The sequence below is a fragment of the Colossoma macropomum genome, unplaced genomic scaffold, assembly GCF_904425465.1.
Source record: "Colossoma macropomum unplaced genomic scaffold, Colossoma_macropomum, whole genome shotgun sequence".
Classification (NCBI taxonomy): Eukaryota; Metazoa; Chordata; class Actinopteri; order Characiformes; family Serrasalmidae; genus Colossoma; species Colossoma macropomum.
Genome location: NW_023495250.1, coordinates 156,858 through 177,478, shown reverse-complemented (window position 1 = coordinate 177,478; position 20,621 = coordinate 156,858).

Sequence of the window (20,621 nt, the reverse complement as noted above, 5' to 3'; positions counted from 1 at the left end):
ATGAAATTGTGGTATTAGGCGTTTCTTCACACGGAAAAGGCGTTTCCAGGACTCCACAAGCGCTCAAACGGTTTAGATAGGCCAGAAACACTATGCAGTATTCTCTTAACCTGAACTCATTATAATGATCAGAAACAGACATTTCAGCAGTAAAACACTCTGTATATGCAATGGACCAGTCGGTAAATCAGATTGTCATGAGAAATATTACCAAAGCATTAGGTTGGGTGACGATGCCTGCACAATCATACAGTAGTAGACTGGGGCATTTATTTACACGGGAGAAGGCGTTTGTTTACACGGAAAAGCCCTCAAACGCTTTGGAAAAGACATTATAATGAGATCAAGTTCTGGGAATACGGAATTTCTTGCCGTTTGAGCGCTTGTGGAGTGCTGGAAACGCCTCTTCAGTGTCAAGAAGCACCTAAAACCAAAACTTCATTATTGTACAGGTGTAGTCTCCCAAGGTAAAGTATTCACAGTTTCTCTCAAGAAAATGTGATTTTCCGTGAGTCCCATTAAATATAAAGTATGATTTATGAAAATATTTATTCATGATAATTAGAATAAATTCACATTAACAAAATATTGCATAGCGTTTCTAGCCGGTCTATAGCGATTGACAGCTTGTTGAACGCTGAAAACACCTTTTCAGGGTGAAAAATCCCCTGAAAAATCCCACCGTCTGTTCCATTAAAAAGAAAGGACATTTTATGCCAGAACTGTCTGTTCATAATCATTATATAATCAGTTCACGTTAAGAGAATACTGCACAGCGCTTCGAACCTTTCTAGTGTTTGAGAGCTTGTAGAGTGCTGAAAACGCCTCTTCAGTATGGAGAAACCGCTGGAACCACGTTATGATTGGACAAGGTGTAGTCATATTTTTTCTTAACAAATTATGAATTACACTCTGTTCCATTACATATAAACAATATTTTATGGCAGGTATATCTGTTTATAATCATTAGAATGAGTTCACGACAATACCATACTGCATAGCGTTTCCAGCCTTTCTAAAGCATTTTCGCGCTTGGGGAGTGCTGGAAACAACTTTTCATGTTCAAGAAACGCCGAAGACCAGGACTACATTATTGTACAGGTGTAGTCAACAAAGTTGATGCAGTCATATGTTTCTTAACAAAATGTGATTCACTGCCTGTTGCAGTACAAATGAACAATATTATGTGGGAGGCTTATGTGCTTATTATCATTATAATGAGTTCACGTTAATACAATACTGCATAGCGTTTCTAGCCTTTCTAAAGCGTTTGAGCGCTTGTGGAGTGCTGAAAACGCCGTTTCAGTGTGAAGAAACCCCTGAAACCACGACTTTATCACTGGACAGGTGTAGTCACCAAAGTTGAAACAGTCATATTTACTCAACAAAATGTTATTTTCTGTCTGTTCCATTATATGTAAACAATATTTTATGGCAGACATATCTGATTATAATCATTGCAATGAGTTCACGTTAATACCATACTGCACAGCGTTTCTAGCCTTTCTAAAGCGTTTGAGCGCTTGTGGAGTGCTGAAAACGCCTTTTCAGTGTGACTAAACGCCTAAGACCAAAACTTCATTATTGTACAGGTGCAGTCACCAAAGTTGAAGCAGTCATATTTTCTCTTAACAAAATGTGATTTACTGCCTGTTGCAGTACAAATGAACAAGAAGAAGAACAAGAAGAAACCCCTGAAACCATGACTTTATCACTGGACAGGTGTAGTCACCAAAGTTGAAACAGTCATATTTTATCCCAACAAAATGTGAATTAAAGTCTGTTTCGATAAATATGAACAATATTCTCTGGCAGGCATATGTGTTTATAATCATAATAATGAGTTAACGTTAATACCATACAATATTGCATAGAGTTTCTAGCCTTGCTAAAGCGTCTGAGCGCTTCTGCAGTGCGGGAAACGCCTTTTCAGTGTGAAGAACCGTCTACAACCATGACTTCATTATTGAACAGACATAGTCAACAACGTTTAAGCAGTCATCATTTTTCTTAACAAAATGTGATTTTCTGTCTGTTCAATTATACATAAATAATATTTTATGGCAGACATATCTGATTATAATCATTGCAATGAGTTCACGTTAATACAATACTGCAAAGCGTTTCTAGCCTTCCTAAAGCGTTTAAACGCTTGTGGAGTGCTGAAAACGCCTTTTCAGTGTCACTAAACGCCTAAGACCATGACTTACTTCATTATTGTTCAGGTGCAGTCACCAAAGTTGAAACAGCCATTATTTTTCTTAACAAAATGTGATTTTCTGTCTGTTCAATTATATATAAACAATATTTTATGGCAGACATTTCTGATTATAATCATTGCAATGCGTTCACGTTAATAAAATACTGCAAAGCGTTTCTAGCCTTTCTAAAGCGTTTGAGCGCTTGTGGAGTGCTGAAAACGCCGTTTCAGGGTGAAGACACCCCTGAAACCCCGACTTTATGACTGAACAGGTGTAGTCACCAAAGTTGAAAGAGTCATATTTTTTCTTAACAAAGGCATATGTGTTTATAATCATAATAATGAGTTCACGTTAATACAATACTGCACAGCGTTTCTAGCCTTTCTAAAGCGTCTGAGCGCTTGTGGAGTGCTGGAAACGCCTTTTCAGTGTGAAGAGACGTCTTCAACAATGACTTTATTATTGAACAGATGTAGTCAACAAAGTTTAAGCAGTCATTATTTTTCTTAACAAAATGTGAATTAAAGTCTGTTCCATTACACATAAACAATATTTTCTGGCTGATATATGTGTTTATAATCATTATAATGAGTTCACTTTAATACAATACTGCACAGCGTTTCTAGCCTTTCTAAAGCGTCTGAGCGCTTGTGGAGTGCTGGAAACGCCTTTTCAGTGTGAAGAAACGCCTGAAACCACGACTTTATGACTGGACAGGTGTAGTCACCAAAGTTGAACAGTCATATTATTTCTTAACAAAAATTATTAAAGAATTAAAGTCTCTTCCATTACACATGAACAATATTTTCTGGCGCATATATATTTTTATAATCATTATAATGAGTTCACGTTAATACAATACTGCACAGCGTTTCTAGCCTTTCTAAAGCGTCTGAGCGCTTGTGGAGTGCTGGAAACGCCTTTTCAGTGTGAAGAGACGTCTTCAACAATGACTTCATTATTGAACAGATGTAGTCAACAAAGTTTAAGCAGTCATTATTTTTCTTAACAAAATGTGAATTAAAGTCTGTTCCATTACACATAAACAATATTTTCTGGCTGATATATGTGTTTATAATCATTATAATGAGTTCACGGACGCAGTGGGTAGCGCTGTCGCCTCATAGCAAGAAGGGCCTGGGTTCGATTCCCGGCCGGGTGACCGGGGTCATTTCTGTGTGGAGTTTGCCGGTTCTCCCCGTGTCTGCGTGGGTTTCCTCCGGGTACTCCGGTTTCCTCCCACGGTCCAAAAACATGCAGTCAGGCCAATTGGACATGCTAAAATTGCCCCTAGGTGTGAATGTGTATGTCTGTCTGTCTGCCCTGTGACGGACTGGCGACCTGTCCAGGGTGTATCCTGCCTTCCGCCCAATGACAGCTGGGATAGGCTCCAGCACCCCACCGTGACCCAGAAGGATAAGCGGTTTAGATTATGGATGGATGGATGGATAATGAGTTCACGTTAATACAATATTGCACAGCGTTTCTAGTCTTTCTAAAGCGTTTGAACGCTTGTGGAGTGCTGGAAACGCCTTTTCAGTGTGATGAAACGCCTGAAACCACGACTTTATGACTGGACCGGTGCAGTCAACAAAGTTGAAGCAGTCACATTTTCTCTTGAAAAAATGTGATTTACTGCCTGTTGCAGTACAAGTGAACAATGTTGTTTGTGAGGTATATGTGTTTATAATCATTATAATGAGTTAACGTTAATACAATGTTACATAGCGTTTCTAGCCTTTCTAAAAGCGTCTGAGCGCTTGTGGTTTGCTGGAAACGCCTTTTCAGTGTGAAGAAACGTCTGAATCCATGACGTTATGACTGGACAGGTGTAGTCACCAAAGTCGAAACAGTCATCATTTTTCTTAACAAAATGTGAATGACAGTCTGTTCCATTAAATATAAACAATATTTTCTGGCAGGCATTTGTGTTTATAATCATAATAATGAGTTCACTTTAATACCATACTGCATAGAGTTTCTAGCCTTTCTAAAGCGTTTGAGCGTTTGGGGAGTGCTGGAAACGCCTTTTCAGTGTGAAGAAACATCTACAACCATGACTTCATTACTGAACAGATGTAGTCAACAAAGTTTTATCAGTCATCATTTTTCTTAAGAAAATGTTATTTTCTGCCTGTTCATTCATATATAAACAATATTTTATGGCAGACATATCTGATTATAATCAGTGCAATGAGTTCACGTTAATACAATACTGCACAGCGTTTCTAGCCTTTCTTAAACGTTTGAGCGCTTGGGGAGTGCTGGAAACGCCTTTTCAGTGTGACTAAACGCCTAAGACCATGACTTCATTATTTTACAGGTGCAGTCACCAAAGTTGAAGCAGTCATATTTTCTCTTAACAAAATGTGATTTTCTGCCTGTTCAGTTACATATAAACAATATTTTATGGCAGACATATCTGATTATAATCATTGCAATGAGTTGACGTTAATACTATACTGCATAGCGTTTCTATCCTTTCTAAAGCGTTTGAGCGCTTGTAGAGTGCTGAAAACTCCGTTTCAGTGTGAAGAATCGCCTGAAACCACGACTTTATGACTGGACAGGTGTAGTCACCAAAGTTGAAGCAGTCATATTTTCTCTTAATAAAATGTGATGTACTGCCTGTTCCATTATATATAACCAATATTTTTCTGGCAGGCTTATGTGTTCATAATCATTATAATGAGTTCAGGTTAATACGGTACTCCATAGCGTTTCTAGCCTTTCTAAAGCGTTTGAGCGCTTGTGAAGTGCAGGAAACGGCACTCTTGTGTGACAAAATGCCTAAAATCATGACTTCATGATTATGCAGCTGTCGTCTCCTAATTTAAAGTTTTCGTAGTTTCTGTTAAGAAAATGTGATTTTTCGTCCTTTCCATCTCATAGAAAAAATATTGTATGCAGAAATGTCTATATATTATCATTATAACCAGTTCACAAGAAGTGAATACTGCATAGCGTTTCAACCCTTTCTAAAGCGTTTGAGTGCTTGTGGACTGCTGGAAACGTTTTCTCAGTTTGAAGAAAACACTAAAACCACGACTTTATGTTTGTACAGGTGTGGTCACCTTACGTGAAATAGGCATATTTTTTCTTAAGGAAATGTGATTTACTGGAAACGCCTTTTCAGTGTAGCTTAGTGCATATACTAAAAGCTACAATTCCAATATTATAGTCAGTATTGTTGAAGGTTGGGTACTATTTAGGGGGCCCATGACCTTTGGCTCAAAGCTCAGATGAAATATTTTCATAAGCCTGAAAGTCTGTGTCATGGTTATGATTATCATAGGATTGAGGCCTCTGGGCCTGGGTTTAAGAGCTCATGTCCCGTCTGACTCTTTCAAAATGAAATGGTTCATATTGGGTATTGGCTCAGAGATTTCATTGCAATTTCTTGGCATCCTTGGCCTCTGTTCAGAAGTGCACTTATAAGACCCTGGGTTTTGCCTCCAAATTAGCATTCAAATATTATAGTTCCTATTCTAAGTGTTTGGGTCTTTGTCTTATTCTAAGGGATTTGTGATGGTCAAATTATGCTGGGACGTGGCCTCAGAGCTTCTATTTTATTCTTTTTAGGGTCCAAATGTCTGGCTCATGTTACTGCAACTTTGCTTGGGTGTTAAGTCTTTCATGTCAACATTATTGTCCCTGTCTTAAAGTTTGTTTTATTGTTAGTGAGCTACGGATCACAGCCTTAGAACACAAATCCTAGACTCTAATCTTTAGCTTAACGACAGAAGCTTGAGAACAAGTCATTGGCCTGGGCTACAAATAACCAAACAAAATTTCTTGGTAGTATTATAAGGTTTTTAGCTTAGGGAAGATGATGTTAGGCCTTGGAAACCTGTTCACATTTTTTAATTTCTGGGTCATGGGTGCTTGTTCTTTTCTTGGGATTTATGAATTTCATTGTAATTCCTATTCATCCTTGGTGACTAATGTGGGACATATGAGACATATGAGTCTCTATCCTTGAGTTTTGGTTTTAGTTTCTGGGCTATTGGCCTCAGACTCAGAATCAAGCCATAGATTTCATTATTTCCAGGCAATCTGGCAGGGTACTCCTGGCCTGGGCCTGGGCCTGGGCCCTAGCCCTCCCAAAAAATGTATTTGCTATATTCTAAGGTGTTTTATGTTGGCGAGAGGACACTGGGGCCAGGCCTCAGAGCTTCTTTTCCACAATGTATACTTTAAATTCTCAATGGTTTGGCCTTTGGTAGCTGATCCTTGCCTGGGTTTCAGAGCTACATTATTCACAATTTCTGTTCAATAATCTGAATAGGTTGGAATTTGGATTGAAGACCTAATGACTCCAAGCTCCCATTCCAGTATCATGGTCCCTGTTCTAATTGCTTGGGTATTATTAAGTGGGCCCATGACCTTTGGCTCAAAGCTCAGATTAAATGTTTTTTTAAGCCTAAAAGTCTGGGTCATCATCACTAGGTCTTGTCTATACATTATAAATTCCAACTTCGGTTGTAATAGTATAGAGGCCTCTTTTTAGGTCTTTGCCTTATTCTAAGGGATTTTGTGGTGGTCATATGATGCTGGGACATGGCCTCAGAGCTCTTACTTCATTCTTCAGGGTCCAAATGTCTGGCTCCTGTTACTGCAACTTTGCTAGGGTGTTAGGTCTTTCATGTCAACATTATCGTCCCTGTCTTTAAGATTTAGTTTATTGTTAGTGAGTTATAGATCACAGCCTTAGAACACAAATGCTCCTGTTCAAATGTTTTGATTTTTACACACTAAATGTCTGGGTCATGGGTGCTTGTTCTTTTCTTGGGCTGTAGGAATTTCATTGCAATTCATTATCATCCTTGGAGACTAACGAGGGATATATGATATTCTCTATCCTTAAGTATTGGTTTTATTTTCTGGGCTATTGGCCATTGCCTCAGAATCATGCCTCAGAATCATGCCCCAGATTCCATCATTTCCAGGCAAACTGTCAGGGGACACTTGGCCTGGGTCTTGGCTCTTGCCCTCCTAAAAATGTATTTGCTATATTCTAAGTTGTTTTATGTTGCGAGAGGACACCGGGCCCAGGCCTCACAGCTTATTTTCCACAATTTATACTTTAAAGGCTCAGTGGTTTGGCCTTTGGTAGCTGATCCTTGCCTGGGTTTCAGAGCTACATTATTCACAATTTCTGTTCAACCATCTGAACAGGTTGGGATTTTCTTTCAACGACCCAACCACTCCATGCCCCCATTCCAATTTTATAGGCACTGTGCTTAAGGATTGGGTAGTATATATGTCTTTCTTTCCAACATTATTGTCCCTGTCTTAAGGTTTAGTTCATTGTTAGTGGGCTATGGACCAGAGCCTTAGAACACAAATCACAGACCTTTATCATTCCGAGCTGAACAACAGAAGCTTGAGAACAAGTCACTGGAGCTGGGCTTCAAATAACCAAATAAAATTTCTTTATAGTAATATACTATTAATATATATACTATATTTGTAGTATATATATTAATATTGGGGGAGATTATGTCAGGCCCTGGCTCCTGTTCAAATTTTTTAATCTTTACACACTAAATTTCTGGGTCATGGGTGCTTGTAATTTTCTTGGGCTTTTTCATTGCAATTCATTATCAACCTTGGTCAATGAGGGATATATGATCTCTCTATCCTTAAGTGTTGATTTTAGTTTCTGGGCTTTTGGCCTCAGACTCAGAATCATGCCCCAGATTTTGTTATTTCAAGGCAATTTGGCAGGCTACTCTTGGCTTTGGCCTGGGCCTTGGCCCTCGCAAAAAAAATGTATTTGCTATATTCTAAGGTGTTTTATGTTTGCGAGAGGACACTGGGCCCAGGCCTCAGAGCTTCTTTTCCACAATGTATACTTTAAAGTCTCAATGGGTTTGCCTATGGAAGATGATCCTTGCCTGGGTTTCAGAGCTACATTATTCACAATTTCTGTTCAACCATCTGAATAGGTTGGAATTTGGTTTGAAGACCTAATGACTCCAAGCTCCCATTCCAGTATCATGGTCCCTGTTCTAATTGCTTGGGTATTATTAAGTGGGCCCATGACCTTTGGCTCAAAGCTCAGATTAAATGTTTTTTTAAGCCTAAAAGTCTGGGTCATCACCACTAGGTCTTGTCTATACATTATAAATTCCCTCTTCGATTGTTATAGGATAGAGGCCTCTGGGCCTGTGTTTAAGAGCTTATGCTCCATCTTACTCTTTGATAATGTAATGGTTCATACTGGGTATTTGCTCAGAGAGTTCAATGCAATTCTTTTGCATCCCTGGCCTCAGTTCAGAAGTGCAGTTATAAGACCCTGGGCTTTGGCCTCCAAATTAGCTTTCAAATATTATAGTTCCTATTCTAAGAGGCTGGGTTATTGTCTTATTCTTAGGGATTTTGTGTTAGTCATATGATGCTAGGACCTGGCCTCAGAGCTCCTATTTCTAATGTAATTCATTAGAGTCCAAATGGCTGGCTCATGCTACTGCAACCTTGCTTAGGAGTTAGGTCTTTCATGTCAACATTATTGTCCCTGTCCTAAGGTTTGGTTCATTGTCAATGATCTACAAAACAGAGTCTTAGAACAGAAATCCTAGACCATTTTATCTTTCTTAGCTTAACAAAAGAAGCTTAAGAACAATTCGTTGGCCTGGGCTTCAAATAACCAAACAAAATTTCTTGGTTCTATTATAAGGATTTTATCTCGGGTGGAGATGATATTAGACCTCAGCTCCTGTTCACATTTTTTATTCTTTACACAATAAATTTCTAGGTCAGAGGGTGCTTGTTCTTTTCTTGGGCTCCATGAATTTCATTGCAATTTCTTATCATCCTTGGAGACTAATAAGGGATATATGAAATTCTCTATTTTTACGCGTTGGTTTTATTTTCTGGGCTTTTGGCCCAGATTTAATTATTTCCAGGCAATTTGGCAGGTTACTCTTTTCCTGGCCTTAGCCCTCACAAGAAAATGTATTTGCTATATTCTAAGGTGGTTTATGTTCATGAGAGGACCCAGGCCTCAGAGCTTCCTTTTCACAATGTATACTTTAAAGACTCAGTGGTTTGGCCTTTGGTAGCTGATCCTTGTATGGGTTTCAGAGCTACATTATTCACAATTTCACTTCAACCTTCTGAACAGGTTGGCATTTTAGTTCAAAGACCCAATGACTCCAAGCTCCCATTCCAGTATTATGGTCCCTGTTCTAAAGGGTTGGTTATTTTTTACTGAGTTTATTGTTAGTGAGTTATAGATCACAGCCTTAGAACACAAATCCTTGACTTTAATCTTTCTTAGCTAAACAAAAGAAGCTTGAGAACAAGTCGCTGGATCCGGGCTTCTTATAACCAAACAAAATTTCTTGGTACAATTACAAGGAATTTATGTAGGGGGAGATGATGTTAGGTCCCTGCTCCTTTTGGCTCAAATGTTGGCCCCTGCTCCCATTGGCTCAAATCTCAGATTAAATGTTTATTTAAGCCTAAAAGTCTGGGTCATGATTGCTGGGTCTGATATTTCCATGATTAATTCCCTATTCTATTGTAATAGGATAGATGCCTCTAGGCCTGTGTTTAAGAGCTCATGTCCTATCTTACTCATTCAAAATTTAACAACTCATACTGGATATTGCTTCAACGATTTCATTGCAATTTCTTTTCATAATTTGCCTCAGTTCAGAAGTGCAGTAAAAACACCCTGGGCTTTGGCCTCCAAATTACCATTCAAATATTATAGTTTCTCTTCCAAGAGGTTGGGTTTTTGACTCATTCTAAGGGATTTTGTGTTGGTGATGTGATGCTGGAATGGAAGCTTTGAGGCCTAGGCTCAATTTCTTCTCATGAACTTAAAACACCTTTAAAAATATCAAATACAGTTTTTTGAGAGAGTTAAGCCCAGGCCCAGGTCCAGGCCAAGGGTACCAGAGTAGGATTTAAGTTCTGAGGCTCTGATTCGTAGCCCACTAACAATGAACCAAACCTTACGAAATGGACATGAAAAACCTATTACCCAACTAAAGTTCCAGTAGCATGAGCCAGCCATTGGGACTCTGAAGAATGACATTTGGAATAGGAGCTCTGAGGTCAGGTCCCAGCATTATATCACCAATAGAAAATCCCTTAGAATAAGGCAAAGACCCAACCTCTCAGAATAGGAAATATAATATTTGAATGCTAATTCAGATGCCAAAGCCCACAGTCTTTTAAGTGCACTTCTGAACTGAGGCCAAGGAGAAAAACAAATTTTAATGAAATCTCTGTGCCAGTACACAGTATGAACCATTTCATTTTGAAAGCGTGAGGTGGGACATGAGCCCTTAAACACAGACCCAGAGGCCTCTATCCTATTACAATAGAATATGGAATTGATATATAGAAGACAAAACATAGTAACCATGACCCAGAATTTTAGGTTTACAAAACATTTAATCTGAGCTTTGAGCCAAAGGTCATGGACCCCCTAAATAATATCTAAATAAAAGCATTCTTTTAACGTGAACTCTTTGTAATGACCAGAAACAGACATTTCAGCAGTAAAACACTATATGTAATGGACCAGTCTGTAAATCAGATTTTCATGAGAAATTACTAAATTAGGTTGGGTGACGAAACCTGTACAATCATAAAATGACTTGGGCGTTTGTTTACATGGAGAAGACTTTAGACTCCACAAGCCCTCAAACACTTTGGAAAAGCCATTATAATGAGCCCAAGTTACAGGAATATGTAATTTCTTGTCGTTTGAGCGCTTGTGGAGTGCTGGAAACGCCTTTTCAGTGTGAAGAAACTAATGCTGCTCAAGCACAGAAAGACGCTCACAGATCTTAAACGGAAGTTGGTTTAATGAGAGAACAGTCAGATAGAGACTCAGGGCAAATCCAAAAAAATCAGAATCCAAAAAGCCAGGCAAAAAGTCAAACTGGAAAATACAAAAGTACAAGCAACCAGAACAAAAGGGCAAACACAAAGAGCAATATCCAGAAACAGGCAAAGGGTTCAAAAACATGAAACAGTAAAGAAACGCTCATTAAACCAGTGAATGGCAATATCTCGCAATAAGCAGAACAAACCAGAGTCCTTTTAAAGTCTGAGGCAAACAAAGTTTGTAGAGTTGCATTAATAATTGGGCGACTGAGAACGAGGCAGATGCGTGTGATTGGTGGAAGGGGTGACATCATGGGGATTGGAATCCTGGGAAATGGAGTCCTGGAGTCTGGTAACCAGAGGTCTTTCCATGAAAGCTCTCCACACTTGAGTCTCTCCCGGATGACCCGAGGTAAGGGAAGAATGAGCCCAGGTAACGAGACGGTCGCGAAACAAAGCAGGTATGAATTTTTTTTTATCATGGGGGCATGAGGAGGGTGGCGCATAGTGATGTTATTTCTGAATCTATTTCCCCAACAAATAAGAGTGAGTATTAATTCGCATTCTAGAACTGCTTCTGGTGCACCAGACTCTGTACCCTCACTGTCATAAATACGAGATAAAACATCAGCTTTCATATTATGCAAGCCTGGACAATAAGCGATGGTAAACCGAAACCAAGAAACAGACCAACATGCCTGTCGTGAGTTTAGTCGCTTTATAGAATGTAGATACTCAAGGTGTTTGTGGTCAGTTAAGACCAGAAACAGATGCTGAGCACCTTCCAGCCAGTGCTGCCATTCTTCAAAGGCCAATTTCATGGCCAACAACTCACGGTCTCCTATACCATAATTCTGTTTAGCTGGGGGACATCTTATGGGAGAAAAGAAAAGCAAGAGTACAGTTTAGCAGAATCACCATGATGTTGAGACAGGACTGCCCCAACCCCCACATTAGAAGCATCAACCATAACAATGAAAGGTTTAGAGGAATCAAGGTGTTTCCACAGAGGAACTGAGGTGAACGTATCCTTAAGACGCTGAAAAGCAATATCAGCTTGGTTATTCCACAATAACTTCTTGGCACCCCCCTTTAACAAAGCTGTGAGGAGCTGCAACAGCGCTGTAGGCCTGAATGAACCTGCGGTAAAAGTTAGCAAACCCATGAAATCACTGCAGTTCCTTCACGGTAGCGGGCACAGGCCAGTCAACCACTGCAGCCACCTTCTTGTCATCCATTAAAACACCATCAGCACTTTTGATGTAGCCTAGGAAGGAAGTCTCGGACAGATAAAATTCACACATCACCTTTCACATATAACTGACGTGTCAGAACTTGGCGAACCTGTTGGACATGGGTAGGGAGGTCAGGTGAGTAAATCAAAATCGATACAGGCAATTACAAATCTTCCCAACATGTCCCTGAGCACATCACTTATGAATGATTGGAACACGGAGGGGGCGTTTGAGGCCGAATGGCATAACAAGGTATTCATAATGCCCCAGTGGTGAGAAAAGCAGTTTTCCATTCATCACCTTCTTTAATCCTAATCAAATTATATGCACTATGCAAAGTCAAGTTTAGTGAATACCTTAGCTCCCCTGCAACTGCTCCAGAGCAACTGGCACTAAAGGAAGGAGGTAGGGATAGGCTTTGGTGATATTGTTCAACCCTCTATAGTCAATACAAGGACAGAGTCCTCCATCCTTCTTCTGCACAAAGAAAAATCCTGCAGCCGCCGGGGATGTGGAGGGACGAATGAATCCTTGATCCAGGGCCTCCTGCACATATTCCTCCATGGCGATTTCCTCTGCCTGGGTGAGGGATAAACACGAGACTTGGGAAGTTCAATGGAACAGTCATAGTCTGAGGTGGCAACTTCATGGCATTTACTTTGTCAAATACCTCTGCCAGATCTGCATATTAAGGGAGAATGTTAATCTGTGCACTTAGAGCAGGACTCTCCACAGACATGGAATTAGCACAAATAGTAGGGACTTGCAAACAGTTCTCAAAACAATACGAGAACCACGACAGGATCTCCTTGTGGGACCAGAGAGACCTAAAATCACAGTACAAATCAAGTACAAAATATTAAAACCCACACACACACACACACACACACACACACACACACACACACACACCCCGTCAACATGGAGAGCACTAACGTTCATTTTGACAGGACATGTTTTATGAGTCATGCTCCCTAGTCCAATGGGTCCCCCATCCATGGCTGACAGACGTAGTGGTGTAGGCAGCGGTTCCGTCTCAATCCCCAACTGTTTCAGGAGTCCAACTTGGATGAAGCTGCCTTGGGCCCCCCCCAAGTCAATTAAGGCTGAAATGACAACAGAAGAATTTTGGCAGAACAAGGTAACAGGGATCAGAAAGGATTTGCTAATCATGGTAGGTTTATTACCACTCACTACATTAAAATAAATTCCACATGCGTTCCTGGAGTGGCACCTGAGGTCTGTTTGGACGGAGGTGACAATCACATAGCACATGACCCGCTTCTCCGCAGTACAAGCACAGACCCCCATATAGCCTGTGTAATTGTTCCTCCTTGGACAGACAGGAGGCATCCACCTGCATAGGCTTGGGGACCAGGACACCAGGTTTTACTGGTTTGGGTGATGGACAGGTCCATTGTGATAGCGAGTGCAGCAAGATGATGTACTTTGTGTTTTGAACCGTGTTTTAACTGATCCAAACAAATAGCAAGGGCAATGAGACCGTCCAAGGATAGTCCATCATCCTTACAAGCGAGTTCAGTTAGAATCTCAGAATTTAGGCCATTACAAAAAGTCAATCAGTGCAGGCTCATTCCAGCCACTCCCGGCTGCTAAGGTTCTAAATTCTAAAGAATAATCCGCTACAGAACACGAACCCTGGCGAATGTGGGACAATAATTCTCCCTTGAGACCATCTATCATGAGGGTGATCAAAAACAGCCCTAAAGCTCTGTAAAAATCTGCATAGGTGCTCTGTTCCATAGAAGACCAGACAGCAGCAGCCCAGTCTAAAGCCTTACCAGTGAGTCTGGAAATCAAAAAAGGCAATACATTTGTCAGAACTAGCTGGAGAGTTGGAAAGATAGTGAGCACTGTAGCAAAAATCCCTTACACAAATTAGGACTATCATATTTATCAGGTTGGCTCACTGGAAAATGATCATCAGGGTTGGGAGCTGGTGCTGGAGCTGTACAGTTCATCAAGGGAGTAAAGGATATCAAGGGTTTAGGCACTAGCTGACTTAACTGGGAGGTCAGGGATTTAATATCAGAGGAAACTTGCTGAAGCTGAGTATGTTGCTCTAATTGCTGATGAGTGAGCTCACCCACAGTCCCAGACAGTGACTCAAACAGCTGATTATGTTGCACCAACAACTGACCTTGGTTGTTGACAGTACTGTGGAGTTCTCTCAGATCTGCCATCTTGGTTGCAGTGAGGTATTCTGTAACGCTGCTCAAGCACAGAAAGACGCTCGCGGATCTTAAAAACGGACGTTGGTTTAATAAGAGAACAGTCAGATAAAGACAGACTCAGGGCAAATCTAAAAATCAGAATCCAAAAAGCCAGGCAAAAAGTCAAAAACCAGAAAATACAAAAAGTACAAACAACCAGAACAAAAGGGCAAACACAAAAGAGCAATATCCAAAAACTGTCAGGGAGTCAAAAACCGGAGAATACAAAAGCACAGGCAACCAGAGCAAAAGGGCAAACACAAAGAGCAATATCCAGAAACAGGCAAAGAGTCCAAAAACATAAGTCATGAAACACAGTAAAGAACCGCTCAGTAAACAAGTGAACGGCAATACCTCACAATAATGAGACCAAACCAAAGTCCTTTTAAAGTCTGAGGCAAACAAACACAGGTGAGTTGCATTAGTAATCGGGCGACTGAGAACGAGGCAGATGCGTGATTGGTGGAAGGGGTGACATCATGGGGATTGGAATCATGGGAAATGGAGTCCTGGAGCGTGTTAGGCAAGGGAGGAGAACCCGGATGTGACAGAAACGCCTAAAACCATGCCTTCATTAGTGTACATGTGTAGTCACCCAAGTTAAAGGAGTCATAGTTTGTCAAGAAAATGTGATTTAATGTCTGTTACATTATGTATACAAGATATTTTATGCCAGAAATGTCTATTTATAATCATGATCATGTTAATAGAATACCGCATAGTGTTTACAGCCTTTCTAAAGCATTTGAGAGCTTGTGGACTGCTGGAAACGCCTCTTCAGTGTGAAAAAACACCTAAAACCATGACTTCATTATTTTACAGGTGTAGTAACCCAAGTTAAAGTATTCAAAGTTTCTTTTAAGAAAATGTGATTGAAGTAGTCATATTTTTTATTAACAAAATGTGATTTAGTGTCTGTTCCATTACATATAAAGAATATTTTGTGCCAGAAATGTCTATTTATAATCATTAAAATCAGTTCACATTGATAAAATACTACATAGCGTTTCTAGCCTTTCTAAAGTGGCCACGACGTGGCCGCGATGTAGCTGCGATGTGGCCGCTCAGTGGCGTCCGCTAATAAAAGTGGCCGCTCAATGGCGTCTGCTAATAAAAGTGGCCGCAATGTGGCCGCTCAATGGCGTACACTAATAAAAGTGGCCGTGATGTGGCCGCTCAATGGCATCCGCTAATAAAAATGGCCACGATGTGGCTACTCACTGGCGTCCTCTTATAAAAGTTGCCGCGATGTGGCTGCTCAATGGCGGCCGCTACCCCCTCTCAGCTATTCAGTATTCTCACACTGAAAAGACGCCATGGAGTGTTTTTTTAACGTGAACTCATTACAATTATCAGAAAAAGACATTTCTGCAGTAAAACACCCTTTTTATGCAATGGAACAGTCAGTAAATCACATTTTCATGAGAAAGAACACAAAAGTATTAACTAGGGTGACCAAACCTGTACAATACTGAAATCGTCCTTATGTAGGCTAGGATACACCAAAATGGCGTTTCCAGCACTCCTCAAGCGCTCAAACGCTTTAGAAAAGCTGGAAACTCTATGCAGCATTCTCTTAACGTGAACTCATTATAATGATCAGAAAAAGACATTTCTGCAGTAACACACCCTTTCTCTCGGAAGGAACTGACCTATAATCAAATTTTCATGAGAAAGAATACTAAAGCATTTATTAGGGAGACCAAACCAGTACAATACTGACATCGTCCTTATGTACCGTAGGATACACTGAAAAGGCGTTTATTGCACTCCTCATGTGCTCAAATGCTTTGGAAAAGCCAGGAGCGCTATTCAGTATTTTCTCAACTTGAAGACACCATAATGATTATAAACAGACATTTCTGCCAAAAATACCTTTTAAATATTATGGAACAGACCTTAAATCACATCGTAAGAAAAATATGACTACTTTAGCTTGAGTGACTACACCTGTCATCATGAAGTCATGGATTTAAGCATTTCTTCATTCTGAAAAGGCGTTTCTAGCACTCTACAAGCTCTCAAATGCTTTGGAAAAGCCATTACAGTGAGTTCACATTAAGAGAATACTGAATAGCGTTTCTAGCCTTTCTAAAGCGTTTGAGCGCTTGTGGAGTGCTTTTCAGTGTGTCTTAGCGTATATAAGGAAGATTTCAGAATTGTACAGGTTTGGTCACCCTAGTTAATGCTTTAGTATTTTTTCTCATGAAAATTTGATTATAGGTCAGTTCCTCTGGAGAAATGCGTTTTCAGTTTGAAGAAACGCCTAAAGCCATGACTTAATGATTATACAGGTGTAGTCACCCAAATTAGTCATATTTTTTCTTAAGAAAATGTGATTTACTGTCTGTTCCATTACGTTATAAAGGATATTTTATGCCCGAAATGTCTGTTTCTAATCATTGTAATGAGTTCATCTTAAGAGAATACTGCATAGCGTTTCTAGCCTTTCTAAAGCGTTTGAACGCTTGTGGTGTGCTGGAAACGCCTTTTCAGTGTGAAGAAACCCCTGAAACTACGACTTCATGATTGTACAATTGTAGTCACCAAAGGTGAAGTAGTCATATTTTTCTTATGAAAATGTGATTTACTGTCTGTTCCATTACATATAAAGGATATTTTATGGCAGAAATGTCTGTTTGTAATCATTATAATGAGTTCACGTTAAGAGAATACTGCATAGCGTTTCTAGCCTTTCTAAAGCGTTTGTGCGCTTGCGGAGTGCTGTAAACGACTTTTCAGTGTACCTTAGAGTATATAATGAAGATTTCCGCATTGTACAGGTTTGGTCACCCTAGTTAATGCTTTAGTGTTCTTTCCCATGAAAATTTGATTATAGGTCAGTTCCTTTGGAGAAAGCCCTTTTTTAGTGTGAAGAAACCCCTGAAACCACGACTTCATGATTGTACAAGTGTAGTCACCAAAGGTGAAGTAGTCAAGTTTTTTTAAGAAAATTTGATTTACCATCAGTTCCATTAAATATAAAGGATATTTTATGCCAGAAATGTCTGTTTGTAATCATTATAATGATTTTACGTTAAGAGAATACTGCACAGCATTTCCAGCCTTTCTAAAGCGTTTGGGCGCTTGTGGAGTGTAGTCACCCAAGGTATAGTCACCAAAGGTGAAGTAGTCATATTTTTTCTTGTGAAATGTGTGAAATGTGATTTACTGTCTGTTCCATTACATATTAACAATGTTTTATTTAATATTTTCTCCGAGGCATACTTTGTTGGCAAAGGATGCTACCAATACAACAGCATGAGTCACAGTGGAAAGCACGCACCACGATGACCTTATAGAGTCAGTCAGGTACAGCGTTAAGGCCCGTCCTTGCTTGCGTCACATGCGTGGCTGAACGTGAAACTTGAATCATTCGCATGTCTCACAATGTCAAACCTACCTACCAAGTTTCATTCCTGTCGGTTGATTCCTTCTGGGTGCAACTATTTTTTTCATGATGAGTCTATATTCTTTTTTATAACAATAATTGTGACAACAGGGTTTAATGTTCAAGCTATACCCATGCAGTCAAACGATTTTTCTGAGTGTAAATTGAGATACTAAAATCAGAAATATAGCCGCAAACAGCAATCTATGGCAACCAAGCACCAAGAAGACAGTGAGAATTTATGTGGTGGCCTCTGGTCGTAGAAGGCAGCAGATGTTCAGATTTTTAAGAAAGATGTCATTTTCTTATGATTAAGACTATTAGGTGATACATCTGCTACAATCTACACAACTCTATTTAACATCCATGACAGGGATTCGAACCCACAACCTTAGAGTTCAAAGGCAGATGCTCTCATGGTGAGCCACAAGACATCAGTGGCACAGATGCAATTTTTGAGACAATTTTTTGAAAGGAAGCAAAAAGGAACCACACACTATTTTAGGATAAAGTAGCAGCATAGACAAATTTCATGTCTCTGGTCATACATGGCAGCAAATCATTGGATTTTTAAGAAAGACCCTTTCTTAAGATTATTAAGTGTGTCCACAACAATTGATACAGCACCATTCTATATCTATGACAGTATATCAAACCCATGACCTCAATCTTTAAAGGCAGATGTTTTCATGGTGAGCTACAAGAGGTCCATAGCACACCTGTTTTTTTGAGACAATTTATTGGTGCAGAGCAATAAGGAACTAAGCACCATTTTGGGGATTAGTTCTCACCTTGCAATTACTGTGACTATTGAGTAGTACTGTGACTATAATATACCCTCAGTTTGTCATTTTGTATATTTGTGTCAAATTTGGTTAAAATCAGACAAATATTGATGTATTTTTAGCCTTTTATAGCAGAATAAGCCAGGTCACACCAATGTATTCAAATCTTGCAGCCACACTGTGCTTAAAAGTCATGATGTTTTAATAATTAAGATTGCTTTAAGAAAAAAATTAGATTTAAACTCAAGAATTAGTAGGAAAATGTCCATATTTCGTCTTTTTTTAACTGTGCAAATACTATACATTAAGACTTGTATTTGCACAATTGGCTGACTCAGTGGAATGCATAACATTCAGAAATGCTTTGTCAAAGGACAACTACAGTAAAGCTTTCCAATGATTGTATTTTCATTCAGACTGGCGACCTGTCCAGGGTGTGTCCTGCCTTCCGCCTGATGGCAGCTGGGATGGGCTCCTGCATCCCCCGCGATCCAGAAGGAGAAGCGGCTTAGAGGATGTGTGTGTGTGTGTGTGTGTGTGTGTGTGTGCGTATTTTTATTCATTCATTTAACATTGACAGTTGCAGTTACTGATTTGGCGCCATCTAGTGGCTGGAGAAAAATACAACACCTCTTGCTTTGATCAAAATTTGCATAAATCAAATTACAGGATTTCCTGTAAAGTTGAGCAACTTGGTTGTTTTGAGACGAAGTTTGAGATGATGCAGTGCACATCGATCAAGCAGTATAGAAAAAACTTTCAAACTGATGATTTACAGAAAAACAACAGATTTTTTAAAAGACTTGTATTTGCAAAATTGTCAGGCGCGGTGGAAAGCATAAAATACAGAAATGGTCTTGACCTAAAGACATACAATAAAGCTTTCCACTAATTGTATATTTTTTTATTAATTAGTTCATAATAACATTGACATTGACAATGTTAATAGTAACATTGACATTTGCAGTTACTGATTTGGCTCCCTCTGGTGGCCAGAAAAATATAAAACACCTCTTGCTCTAATTAAAATTTGATGAAATCAAATTATATGATTTCCTGTACAGTTAAGCAACGTACACATATTTGCAAAGTGTTAATTCTCATTAAGATGCATAATTTGAAACAATAGTCATGTCTTTATTTTAATCTTAGACAAGAATAATTACATTTTAGATTGTTGGCAGTACATTGAGCATTGTAAGAGCCAACTTAAGCCAATTCAAGCCAAATGTCATACGTTTCCTCAGCTGATTATTTTCAATGTATATATCAATTTTGGTCACAAACTGAGCATAAGTGACAGACTTGTGGTCCTTTGTTTCCGAATAGGCTGGACCGAACTGACTGATCCATAACTTGCAATAAAATAAGGCTTAAAATGCAATTTTTTTTAATAAGTATTGATCTTGAGACTTTGTTGGTTGTTTAGAGACCAAGTTTGAGATGTTGCAAAAACATTACAGCAAGCAGTATGAAAACATCAGTTTTCAAACTCTGATGATTTACAGAAAAACAATAGAGTTTTTTTAAGGACTTCTATTTGCAAAATTGTCAGGCACGGTGGAAAGCATAAAATATAGGAATGGTCTTGACCTAAAGACATACAGTAAAGCTTTCCACTAATTGTATATTTTGTATTAATTAGTTCAACATTGACATTTGCAGTTACTGATTTGGCTCCCTCTGGTGGCCAGAGAAATATAAAACACCTCTTGCTCTAATTAAAATTTGTTGAAATCAAATTATGTGATTTCCTGTACAGTTAAGCAACCTACACATATTTGCAAAGTGTTAATTCTCATTAAGATGCATAATTTGAAACAATAGTCATGTCTTTATTTTAATCTTAGACAGGAATAATTACATTTTAGATTGTTGGTAGCACATTGAGCACTGTAAGAGCCAACTTAAGCCAATTCAAGCCA